Raw genomic sequence first — 10,736 nt, forward strand, 5'->3', positions numbered from 1 at the left:
CGCGGCGGCTGCGGGCAGGTAAACGGACTGGCGCGACGCGGGGCTGGGGGCCGGCGCCCTTGGGTCGCGCGCGAGTAGTCCCGGCGTCGCCTTCGCAGCCGAACGGCGCGCTCAGACCGCACTGTCGGTGGCCGGCCGGCCTCGAAGGGTGCGTGCGGCGAGTGTGTGCCCGCGCAGGCGCGCGCGCTCGCCAGTGCCGGGTGTGGGTGGGCGTGCGTGTGCGAGCCGCCTGCAGGAGGCGAGACTCCCCTGGCCTCTCCTCCACAAGCAGTGGACGAAACCCCAGGAGGGAAGGAGGGAAGTTGCCGCTGCTGCCTGGCCACCGGCCCTCCAGTCTCCCAACCAGGTCAGTGCCCCGGGGCCCGCGCTGGCCGCTGTGTCCACGGCCGGGTCCCGCCCAGTTGACACGTAGGTGGCCTCCAGTCACCTGGGACGGGCTGGAGACACTGGAAGGCGTGCCGGGGTCTGCGAAACCTACGCTAAGCCGCGTCCAGGGGACGTGGACCACCCCGGCGTCCCTGCTCCGGTCTGCGCCCCGCGCCCGCACCGCGCGCTGCTCACCCAGTACTCGGTAGTCTCTCCTGGGATGGGGACTTTAAACTTAAGTTTCTGCCCAGCAGCTGGACAAACACGCTTAGTGAGTAAGTGGGAAAACCAAGGCAAGAGGGACATGGCTTTAAGTTGCTTTGGAAATCCACCCACTCCTTTGGTTTGTGTAGGACTACTTTGTGTAAATGCATTGAAACTTTACTCTTGTTTTTCTTGCTGCCATTGGCCTTTAATGTGTATGAATGATGGCATCCAGGACCTGTTGCTGCCTTTACTCTGGGGCCTGAGTTTGTTTGCTCCTTGCTGCTCCTTTTTCTTTCCTTTTTGTTGAAATGTATGATGTTTTCGTAAATATGGTTTTTCAGTGTGTGCTTGTTCAAGTTTCACGATGAACTCGTGTTTCCCATGGTAGTGAGACATCTTTGCAAACATGAATTTTCGGAAAGACAGCAGCTGCACTTACTAGAGCAAAACCCTCCATTCCTTCAGGCTTTCTCAGCCTGTTTTTCCCATCTATCTGCATAAGTGAAGTTTGTCAAGTTTAAGCATAACTGAAGCGAGATCTGTGATGCGGCTATTGTGGCTTGAAAAAGGAAACTTGACGGGGAAACCAAGTTCTTGTAAGAAACTATCCCTCGTCTGATAGTAGAGTAGAAGGAAAAAGAGTGTATACTGGCGTTCTGGCTGTTTGAACTGAACTAGATGGCATTAAAACACACAGATAGAATACCATCTAGTTATTTCTGTCCTTCTTTCTCCAAATCCCGGTAGAAATGAGCATATTTGCCCTCAAACCAAGATTGTGACTGTAAATATGTTATAGCTGCGTTTTCTTGATACCGTTTAATTTGAGGGCGGAGAAACCAAGTAGCAAGAGAAAAAGGTAGTGTGTAGGTGGACGGCACACAGCTGGGGGGGGGGGTGCGGTTGGGATGTCATAATCCAGATCTCTCTGGCGCACCGCGTCCCCTAGTGGTGCGACCTCAGCCAGCCGGGTCAGCTTGTCCTCCTTCCTCTTCCTCTCCTGTTCCCTTCTGGAAAAGGGAGGAGTTAAAAGATCTTTGCTGATCCTTCCAGTTCCCAAAAATAACTAGAATTGGTGGGTGGATGGTTATTTCATGTTAGAACATAAAGAAGGGAATACAAGGAAGTGAGAGGGTTGGAAGAAAGCTAGCAGTGGGAGAAGCCTGGAGGGGGAAAAGCCTTGAACTGGAAGTTTACTTTCCTCTGTTTTCAATTGATGCCCTGTGGCATCAATAATACTTGCTCCCTTTACCCTCTTCACCCTCCCCCACACCCTCAGTTGGCATCACCCACTTTATTATTTAAAGTGATGTGTGAGTCTGATGAGCCTTTAGTTGAGGTGAAGTCAAGGGGATTCGTGTAGTCTGGCCTGAGCAGATTCCCGGCCTGTAGTCCTGGGGGGCTGCTGCTCATTGCTGTGGGCCTCAGCAGATCTGGGTGCCTGTGCAGGATGAAACACAACACAGAGGCAAATGTAAGTGGTCACCCTGTCAACAACTTGCATTTTGAAATGCCCATTTTTATTTGAAGTGGTATTTCCCTGTGAGTTAGTTGATTAAAAAGTGACAGCTTAGAATTTTCAAGGTTTTACTGACCTGTTAGACCTACTGGAAAGTTTAGAGGAAGCAGAATTCTCATTTGCTAAGTCTTTTTGATTCAGCATGATATTCAATCTGAAATTAGTGATTCTTAGAGGCAAGAATCTTTTTCAAATGCTTAGTAAGGAAAGTTGCGCTCTGGATAAAATATGCTGTATCATTTTCAAGTGCTCAGCAAGTAAGAGAGCTAAAATGTAGTTTGAGGGCAAAGTGCAATCTGTGCTTGACGTGGGATCTGTCTTTGTTTGCCTGAGTTTTCTTTTTGGTATCAGTACGCATATACACCTGAGGGACAAGACTTATTTTAAAAATGAAGGGTGATGTTATAAAAACATGAGCCTAATTATATTCTTGGTTTAAAGTCTGAAAGTCAGTTTTGGCCATGATAACACAGCATCCTGCTATTTGGTTTCCGTATCATGTAACCCAAAAAGACCCTTTGGTATTATGACTTAACTGTCTCATTGAGAGCTATTAATAGATGTTTTAGAAAGTTGGAATAAAAGGAGGGCTATTAATTCAATAAGCACTGACTGAGTTCCTTCTATTGTAGCAGACGGAGGATGTTAAAATGGAGCCACTAGAAAGACCTGTAACGCAGAGGGCAGCCAAGTTTAGTTTGTAGCTGCCAGACTGCATACCTCCGTGAAACTGAAGAGTCTGAGGACCTTGGTGTGCCAGGGAATGGAAAATTCAGTTCTGACTCTGGGGAAGACTTCATACACTATACTTGAAGGATGAATATGATGTTTTTCTTAAAAGATGGAGATGTAGTTGGAATTCTGGGTGACATAACCTGGAAAAATACAAGGTGGTAGATTCTGGGGCACCTTGGATGTTATTTTGAGGATTATGCCAGGGGGGGATCTGAGGAGGAAGAAATACTGGTTAGCCCCCAAATGTAGGAAGACACTGAATAACACACAGTGAGGGGTGACTGGGCTTTTGTTGTTATATTCCATCTTTACTCTGAGCTAGAGTTTTGGAGCTCTGCTGCTGAGTCAGATTATAGAAAGGCTACAGAATAAAAGAACATACAGTTTCTTCTTTCCTGTTCCCCCACATTGATAAAGCTCTCTGTATTTTTATAAATGGTAATTTAGGAAAAATTGGTGCTATTGTGCTTTATCTGGACCTTGTGAGACTTTTTGAGCATTTGAGTCAAAATCATTCTCCAGACACAGAAATGACCAAAAAAGCATTTTGTTTTGCTTTGTTTAGGAAAAGGCTTGCTAGCTAATGCTAATTTAAACATAACTCTTCTGGCAGCTGACATTCTTGACCCTGTTTATGTTGTACATGGTATTTATCCATAGTAGTTGACTCTTTCTAGCACTGAAGTGAATTAGTTTAGAAATGGGGTTCATGCCCTAGTAAAGGATGGAAAGGGACATGATAGAGGGGAGAAGATGAGGGAGGGATAGCACACTGGGTACTGTAGTTACGACTAACACATCCCTGGAAATTCTCCATTAAGTTTACTCTCTAATAGAAGGTGTTTGCTCAGTTCTCTGTAGACTAATAATGCTTTAAGGACCTTCTTGCTGGTCACTACTTTTAATTGCTAAAGTTAAAGTTTCTAGCTCATTATATCTAAGATAGATTCTCTGTGGTATCCATCTGGGAGAGGCTTTCAACAGTTCTATAGATTTGGGCTCACGCCCCAATACCTGTCACAGGTGGGGATGGAAGGCTTTTCGGTTGCAGGAGAAAGGTGGAGCTGGTTTAGGTAAGTCTTTGAGTTGCCCTTGAATCTGGAGATGCTGGGCAGCTAAGGGACAGATAGTTAAAGGAGGTGAGGTTAGCTTTTTCCTTTCTTTTGTATACAATCTGAATGAGGGAATCTCCCAGCAGTTTGTTTTGTCCTTTGTGTGGAAACTGGGCTTGACATTTTATATCAATAAGTTAAATAGAAGGACTCCAAGGTTAGTATACTTTATTTCTAGGGATACATGTTTTTTAGGGAGGGGGTCCTGGTGGTGATTTTATCTAAATTCCCTTTCCATCTGGTTAAAATGATTTCAAAGTAATGTGATTTCAAAGTAACGTTGTTGTTACTATTATTGACTTCTGAGGATGTGGTAAAGAAAATTGCCTTGATACTTTGATGCTAGTTTCTATCATCCGATCAGTGTTCTAGAAACTTCATGTAAAATTCAAATTACTGTCAGAAATGAAAGGATTATTTTATTGCATGCATGGATTTAGCTCATAATTTATTTCATTGTTGTGGTACTTTTTTCAAAACAGTAATATAATGATAGGGCAGACTCTTGAGTCCAGTACTAGAGCAAACATGTATCAGCCTGAGTAAGGTAGATCAGGTGATGTTTGTTGTAGTTAAGTGGAGATCAGGAAAAATGATTTCAAAATGATCCTTTTCCTCTAAGTTTCACTGATAGCCCCTGGCCATGGGTTGCTCTTCAAGGCAGGATTTCCAAGATTGCAACTGTTAAAGGAAATTTTGTTCATGCTGATCATCCTGGAGCCTACCTATGATTCTTGAGGGTTAGGATTCACTATACTGGGACTGGTACTGTGAACCATTAATTTTTAGCAAGTTTCTCTGTATTCATTCTCTTAAATGTCAAACAATAGGCTAGATTTGATTTCATGTCTGTCTGGTATACTCATCTTTATTTCTTTGTGTTTAAGTGATTCTCCTTGACTGACCCCTACTAAGTTTTCATCCTGAAATCCTGCCCTACCAAAAGGACATTCCTGGCTCATTGGAAGGAGAAATAATTTAAGAGCAGAGAAAACAAGTTCTGTTCAACCCTATTAGCATTTAATTGCCTGCCTGCTATGTACTAAAGTTGTGCTAGATTCTAGGGGTTGGGGGAGGAGCTTACAGAAATATTAAGAGGTAATTGCAACTCAGTGTAACAGGTGTGATGAGAGAGATAAGCACGTGGTATCAACTGATCCCCAAGCATGGGGGAGAGAGAGGGTAGGATAGAGGAAGACTTCAGGAAGATTAGGCTCTCAAAGAACCCCAGGAGATAAATCAAGCCTAGATGAGAAAAAAGGGAGCAGATAGAGGGAATCAAAGGGCTTTCTATTTCCAGTTTTGCTGTCCTAGGTAACTCAAAGTGCTTCTCTTTTTACATTCCAGATTAGGGATAAGGAACTGACATTATCTAGTTGTTCATTTACTTGTGTTTTAATTTAATCTTTTGTCCATTTGTTCATTCCATATTCAGTGATATTTGTTGCATTCCTACCATGCACATGGAACAATAATGTAAGACTTAAACATCCCCTCTTTTCAGGGAGCCTGCAGGTTATGGTGCTGACAATGGAAGTTCTTGAAATGCTCCTAAATATGTTTGTTGAGTCATTCTCCTACTTTATGAATATTTTCTTCAAACTCTTCTCAGTGTTTTTAAGTCCATTAGGTTTCCCCTCTTAGGGAAGGAGAGATATTCTCATTTTCATTTATGTACTTGAAATGTTTCCCCGAGATTTATTTCTTGGTTAAGTCTACAGCTTGACATTGCTGTGTCTCATCTGTAACACTGCAATTCCATCTCATCTTGGATATTCTTACTTTAGGTTCAACTTTTATATGAGTTCTTATATTCAGTGTTTGACTTGCTTCCTAAAATAATCTAAATCTAGTGTTTGTGAGATGGCAAGCCTACTTTGAGCTCACTTTAACAGAATAGTTAACTTTACACTTAGGATCTCGTTGAAGGACTCAAAGAGTTGAACAGAGTAGAAAGTGTCCCATGCAGAAAATGATAGTTGTGCTTATAAAAATATAAGATATTTGTAATGATTTGAATAATATGGATGTGTCTACGTAAAGGTAATAATCTCCCTCTACTCCCATCTTTTCCTTTTGACAGGACTTTGTGACTTAACCTTCCATATTTACCCTCTTGTTTATACAAACCTACAAAAATGTGTGTGTTTATGCGTATTTATTTGTCTGTGTGTGGGATGTGCATATGTTTGTCTCGACCCATATATGTTTATAATGCCTGGGTGTCTGGGTCGCTCCACGCACGCACTGTGCTGGCCTTGGTTATCTCTGCTTTTCCAGAGGCTATTATCAAATATGCCACAGGGTCAGAAGTTCAAAGTCCAGTAGAGTCAGCTTAGCTCTTCTTGAATCAGTGCAACCTGATATTACCCAATTACCAGTTCTTGTCACAGAGATATGAACGTCTGGCAGTTAGGAAGGGGAACCAGAAAACTATTTCCAGCTGCGTGACAACCAAGACACCAGCTACCATTGCAGAGAATGTTTGCATGAGGACTCTGCTTCTTTGGGGTTTCTGTGAGAGGAGGAGGGAGACTTCAGAGGAGTGAGTGTTGTCTGCCAACTTTTCCTTAGGTAGTAAAGGGAGCCTGGGTAGGAGGCCTGCCAACTGCTTCTGGAGCAGAGAAGATGGGGGGGGGGGGTTATTCATTGCAGGTTTCATTGTGGTGGTCTAGAGGACACCCCTTTGGCGTCAGTAATTGGACTTGATAAGGATGCAGTGTCCAGCGCAGCTGAAACAGAATTGCCTTTTGTTAAGGGGCCTTTGCCATCTTGGACTATGCTTTGTTGGGAGAGGGATTATTCCATGTCAAGAAAATGGGGCATTTATTCTGTACCAGCATTCATTATATTTCCGCAGAGAACTGCTCCCTTTACTCTCTGAGACCGAGAGCCAGAGGTTCAAAGGCGAGGGCTCAAGGACTGGCATTTCCAAATTCCAAGGAATCTGTTCTCTGGTCCCCTGTGTCTGAAGACCTCATCAATTCTGCTTCATGCAGAGGAATCTCTGAACTTCTTAAATCCCTGTTTGGTTGAGGACACTAAAGTAAGAAATAAAAGAAGAAAAACAAGAACTAACAAAGTGGGTCCCCCGCTCTCTTGTAGCTCACAAGAGTCGTAGATTCAATTGCCTAAGACCAGGCAGTGATAAATATTGTAAACCGAGGTTTAAACAAAATGCTACCTAAATGTTTGAGGCTGGAGGGAGAAACTGCTGTTGAGTAGAAGAAACAATTGCTGCATGATGCTGGCGTCAGTGGACACGTGGGCCGGGAAGCCCATTCCACACAGGAGAGTAATAAGGAGGCTTGGAGAGCCCTCTGGGAGCTCTGGCTTGTGGCACAGTGTGGTGTGCTTGGGGTCCGTCTTTTTTTGAAGTCTTGTTTTGTTTTTCTTTCTTTCTTTTTTTGTTTGTGGTTTTTTGTTGTTATTCTTTTTTGGTTTTATATTTTAGTGAGAAATGGCATTTCAGGGCCAAAATATGTGTGCTGGAGATGCTCATTGCATTTGGGTTAGACATTGTAGATCTCGCCAGGAGATTGATCATTAATATCCTGAGTCCCTTTGAAGGGTCATAGTTCAAGGGCACCCAGAGGGTGCTGGGCATTGTTGGGGACTGAAAAGAGAAGACAAAACAAACAAACAAAAAACCCCAACAACCAACAACTAAAATAAATAAATAAACAAACCTAGAAGGAACATGAAACTATGAGGTGAGGATTGTTCCAGTGAGATTTGTTGGTTGTAGATGGATCTAAAAGCAAATAGAGAGTTTTTCAGTTGGAAGCTGAGAATTGAATTTGAAGCCTACCTGAGAATTATTCAGAAATAATTGTTACATGTTGAAATAAGTAAATACAAATGAAGTTTATGTAAGCTGTAAAGAGATTTTAGAATGATAGACATGGTTTTGTTTTTTTATCCCCCAGCTTTATTGATATATATGACTGGAAGATGATTAAAGTGTACAGTGGCTGATTTGATAAACTGTGTATGTATAACTGATACATTGCGAAGGGTCAGCACTCCCTACCCCATACTGTGTTTTCCTTAAGTTATTTTACTTTCTAGCAAATGACTTTAAATAGTCACGCACATATATATATGTAAAACACACACATATATATAAAACACATATATTATATATATATATATATATATAAAACAGTTGTCAAACATCCACCATCCACTATGACTTCTTTTGATGAGGTTTTTTTCTGGGATGTTATAACACAGATGGAGTTACTGTTTGATGTTCATTTGGGATGAACAAAAGCCCCAAAACAGTCGATGCTAGCAAAGAAAAAAATTCTTAAAATAGGTAGAGGACTAGTGGTGATTTGGAGGGCGAGCAGGATTGCAAATACAGTTTTACTTGGGACTAATAACAGTGTTCAGCACTTTACTGTCATTACTACAATAAAAGACAAATTAAAAGGCAGGGAAATTTGGGGACGGCAACTTAAAGATCATATTGAGAAATGCCGTCAGGTTTATTATAAACGTTTATAAAGTCTTGTCAAGTAACTTTAAGCTTCAGTTTAGATTGCCTTTTTAAGGTAAAAATTGGATATAGCATAACTGCTCTTTATGCTCCTTATGTGGTTAAAAGTTTTTTTCTAATTAAAATTATATTTTCATTTCAGATAATTATAATGACATGTTTTCTTTCATGTAAGAACGAAGATAGCTCTGTTAATGTTTTGCTTTCTAGGCCATTGTGATTCTTTAAAATTACACTAATTAACATTTTATTGTACCTGCTCATGGTAGAATTTGGAATGGATAGGAGGAGACTCATGGATGTCTTGGAAAAATGTCATGGAAAAAGAATGGGGCTTTTTCCCCCTCATTTGGAGGTAATTTTTTATAATTTTTAAATATTTGACTTTATTGATTTAAAATATTGACTTTCTATCACAAGTACACATGCATTCAGATCTTCATTTTTAATTCCTGGTGACCATGTAGTAGTCAGCTTTCAATCATCAATCCCTATTTCTGCTTTTCTGTCTCTTTAAGGGTTTGCTCCTGCCTATCTTTAGGTGCTGATGTTCTCAGTTCTTTACTCCTTTATTATTATTTTTGTGTGTAGAAGAACTGGGATGTAGACCAGAGATGAGGGGGGTGAGAGGATTCACCATAAACAGAGTGGGGTGCAGAACAGATGGATTTACTAACATACACTGCTAGGGGTACAGGGGGTGAGACAGGAGAATTCTGCTATGCTATGTGGGCCTGCTCCCTGGCTGGGGATCTAACTCAGGCCACACCCTGGCAGTGATAGCGCTGAGGCTTAATGCCTAGGCCTCCAGAGAGGTCCTACTGTACTCTTAAAAAGATCCCTCCATTAGTTTATCTACACAATCATCTGTGGTTTACTGGAATTTCCCCTTCCTGACACCTCTACCTAGAACACTATTTCCGGGAATCCCTGGGTATGGGTTCTCCTATAACCATGCCTTAACTGTCACCTTCAGGTGAGGCCTTCTCTAATCCTTACATTTAAAATTATATGCCCTTTCCATTTTTTCATGCTTACCTAACATTTTTTTCCTCCATTTTATACTCATTTTTTGACTGCTTTGATGATGACAATACTGATGTTGAAAAATTCCTGTTTTATTTACTGCTGTTTTCCCAATGCTTACTACGCTACCTTAACCTAATAGGACACAATTCTTATCAATAAAAATTTGTTTCATTTTTAAAAAGATTTATTTATTTTATGAATACAAGAACTGGGGTACAGGCCAGAGGTATGGGGGGTGAGAGGATTCACCAGAGACATAGTGGGGAGCAGAGCAGGCAGATCTACTGAAATATACTGCAAAGGGGAGCAGTGGGCAGGTCAGGAGAGGTCTGCCAAGTCATGTGAGTCAGCTCCCAGGCAGGGAATTGAACTCGTGCTGCAGTAGCTTTGGAGAGCTTCATAGTGCTGTGCTTTAAACCCATTGGGCCACCAGGGAGGGCCAAAATTTGTTTCATTTTTAGTTCAAAGTTTACGTTCTGTAGATTTACCATCTACTGAGCATATTCTACTGAATAAGGTACAATCTTGACTGCATGAAATTTGTGATCTATTGAAAGAACGCAGCTTCTGAATAATGTGTGATTGAATTGAGGGTGTCTTGGAAGAGCTTAAGAAGGAGGCTAACCTTGTCTGAGAATGAGGAAAGTTTCTCTGAGAAAGTAAAATTTATATTAAGACTTGAAAGATGAGTTTTGTTAAGTGAAGCTGGGAAGTGCGGCTCACAGGTAAATAAGGGCTGGTTTTGTGGCGAGGCACTGTAGACAAAATCAGTTCTCAGTGACTGACCTGTTGAAAAGACTGTTAGTCGTTTCAGATGATGAAATTAATATGGTTAAAATTTGTCAATGCTTTGCATTGCTCAGGTACAGTACTTCTGTACTGTACAGGTACTGTCCTATTAAAACAGTCAACAGTATTTTGACTTACTTTTTATTAACAGAACATTGGTTCACGACATTGTGAAGGTCGAGAAATGCAGATTCACACCCTAGCAAATGTATACACCACAGCACACCCGCCACCATCCAGTACCCCGCCCACTCCCCATTCTGCTCATTCCCTACACTAGTATTTTTATTTTTAAATTTGAGTCACTGATTTTGAGGAAAGAGGAATTTTCAGTCTGAGAGTAGCAGTTTTTTTGTTTTTTAAAGGAACTACCTCAGTGTTATGTACTAATATAAATCACTGTAAAAATGTAACAGTGTAGGCCCTCCCTGGTGGCGCAGCAGGTTAAAGCACAGCACTGAGAAGCTAAAGCCAC

The 10,736-nt window shown here is 41.7% G+C and overlaps 1 protein-coding gene across 3 annotated transcripts in view; it reads left to right on the forward strand.

Annotated features, from left to right (window-relative positions):
- LPAR1 (lysophosphatidic acid receptor 1) overlaps positions 1-10,736 on the forward strand; it is a 117,712-nt gene that overhangs the window by 1,068 nt on the left and 105,908 nt on the right. The window contains exon 1 of one of the 3 annotated variants that reach the window (XM_012721501.1): positions 1-18. The exons of 1 other annotated variant lie outside the window; for it this stretch is intronic. The gene's annotated coding sequence lies outside the window, so the exon portion shown is untranslated. Of the gene's footprint in view, positions 19-262; positions 347-10,736 lie in introns of those variants that run through there. One more of the 3 variants, XM_012721499.1, reaches the window with a different exon arrangement.

The sequence above is a fragment of the Condylura cristata genome, unplaced genomic scaffold, assembly GCF_000260355.1.
Source record: "Condylura cristata isolate star-nosed mole 26May11 unplaced genomic scaffold, ConCri1.0 scaffold00006, whole genome shotgun sequence".
In the NCBI taxonomy this organism is placed as follows: Eukaryota; Metazoa; Chordata; class Mammalia; order Eulipotyphla; family Talpidae; genus Condylura; species Condylura cristata.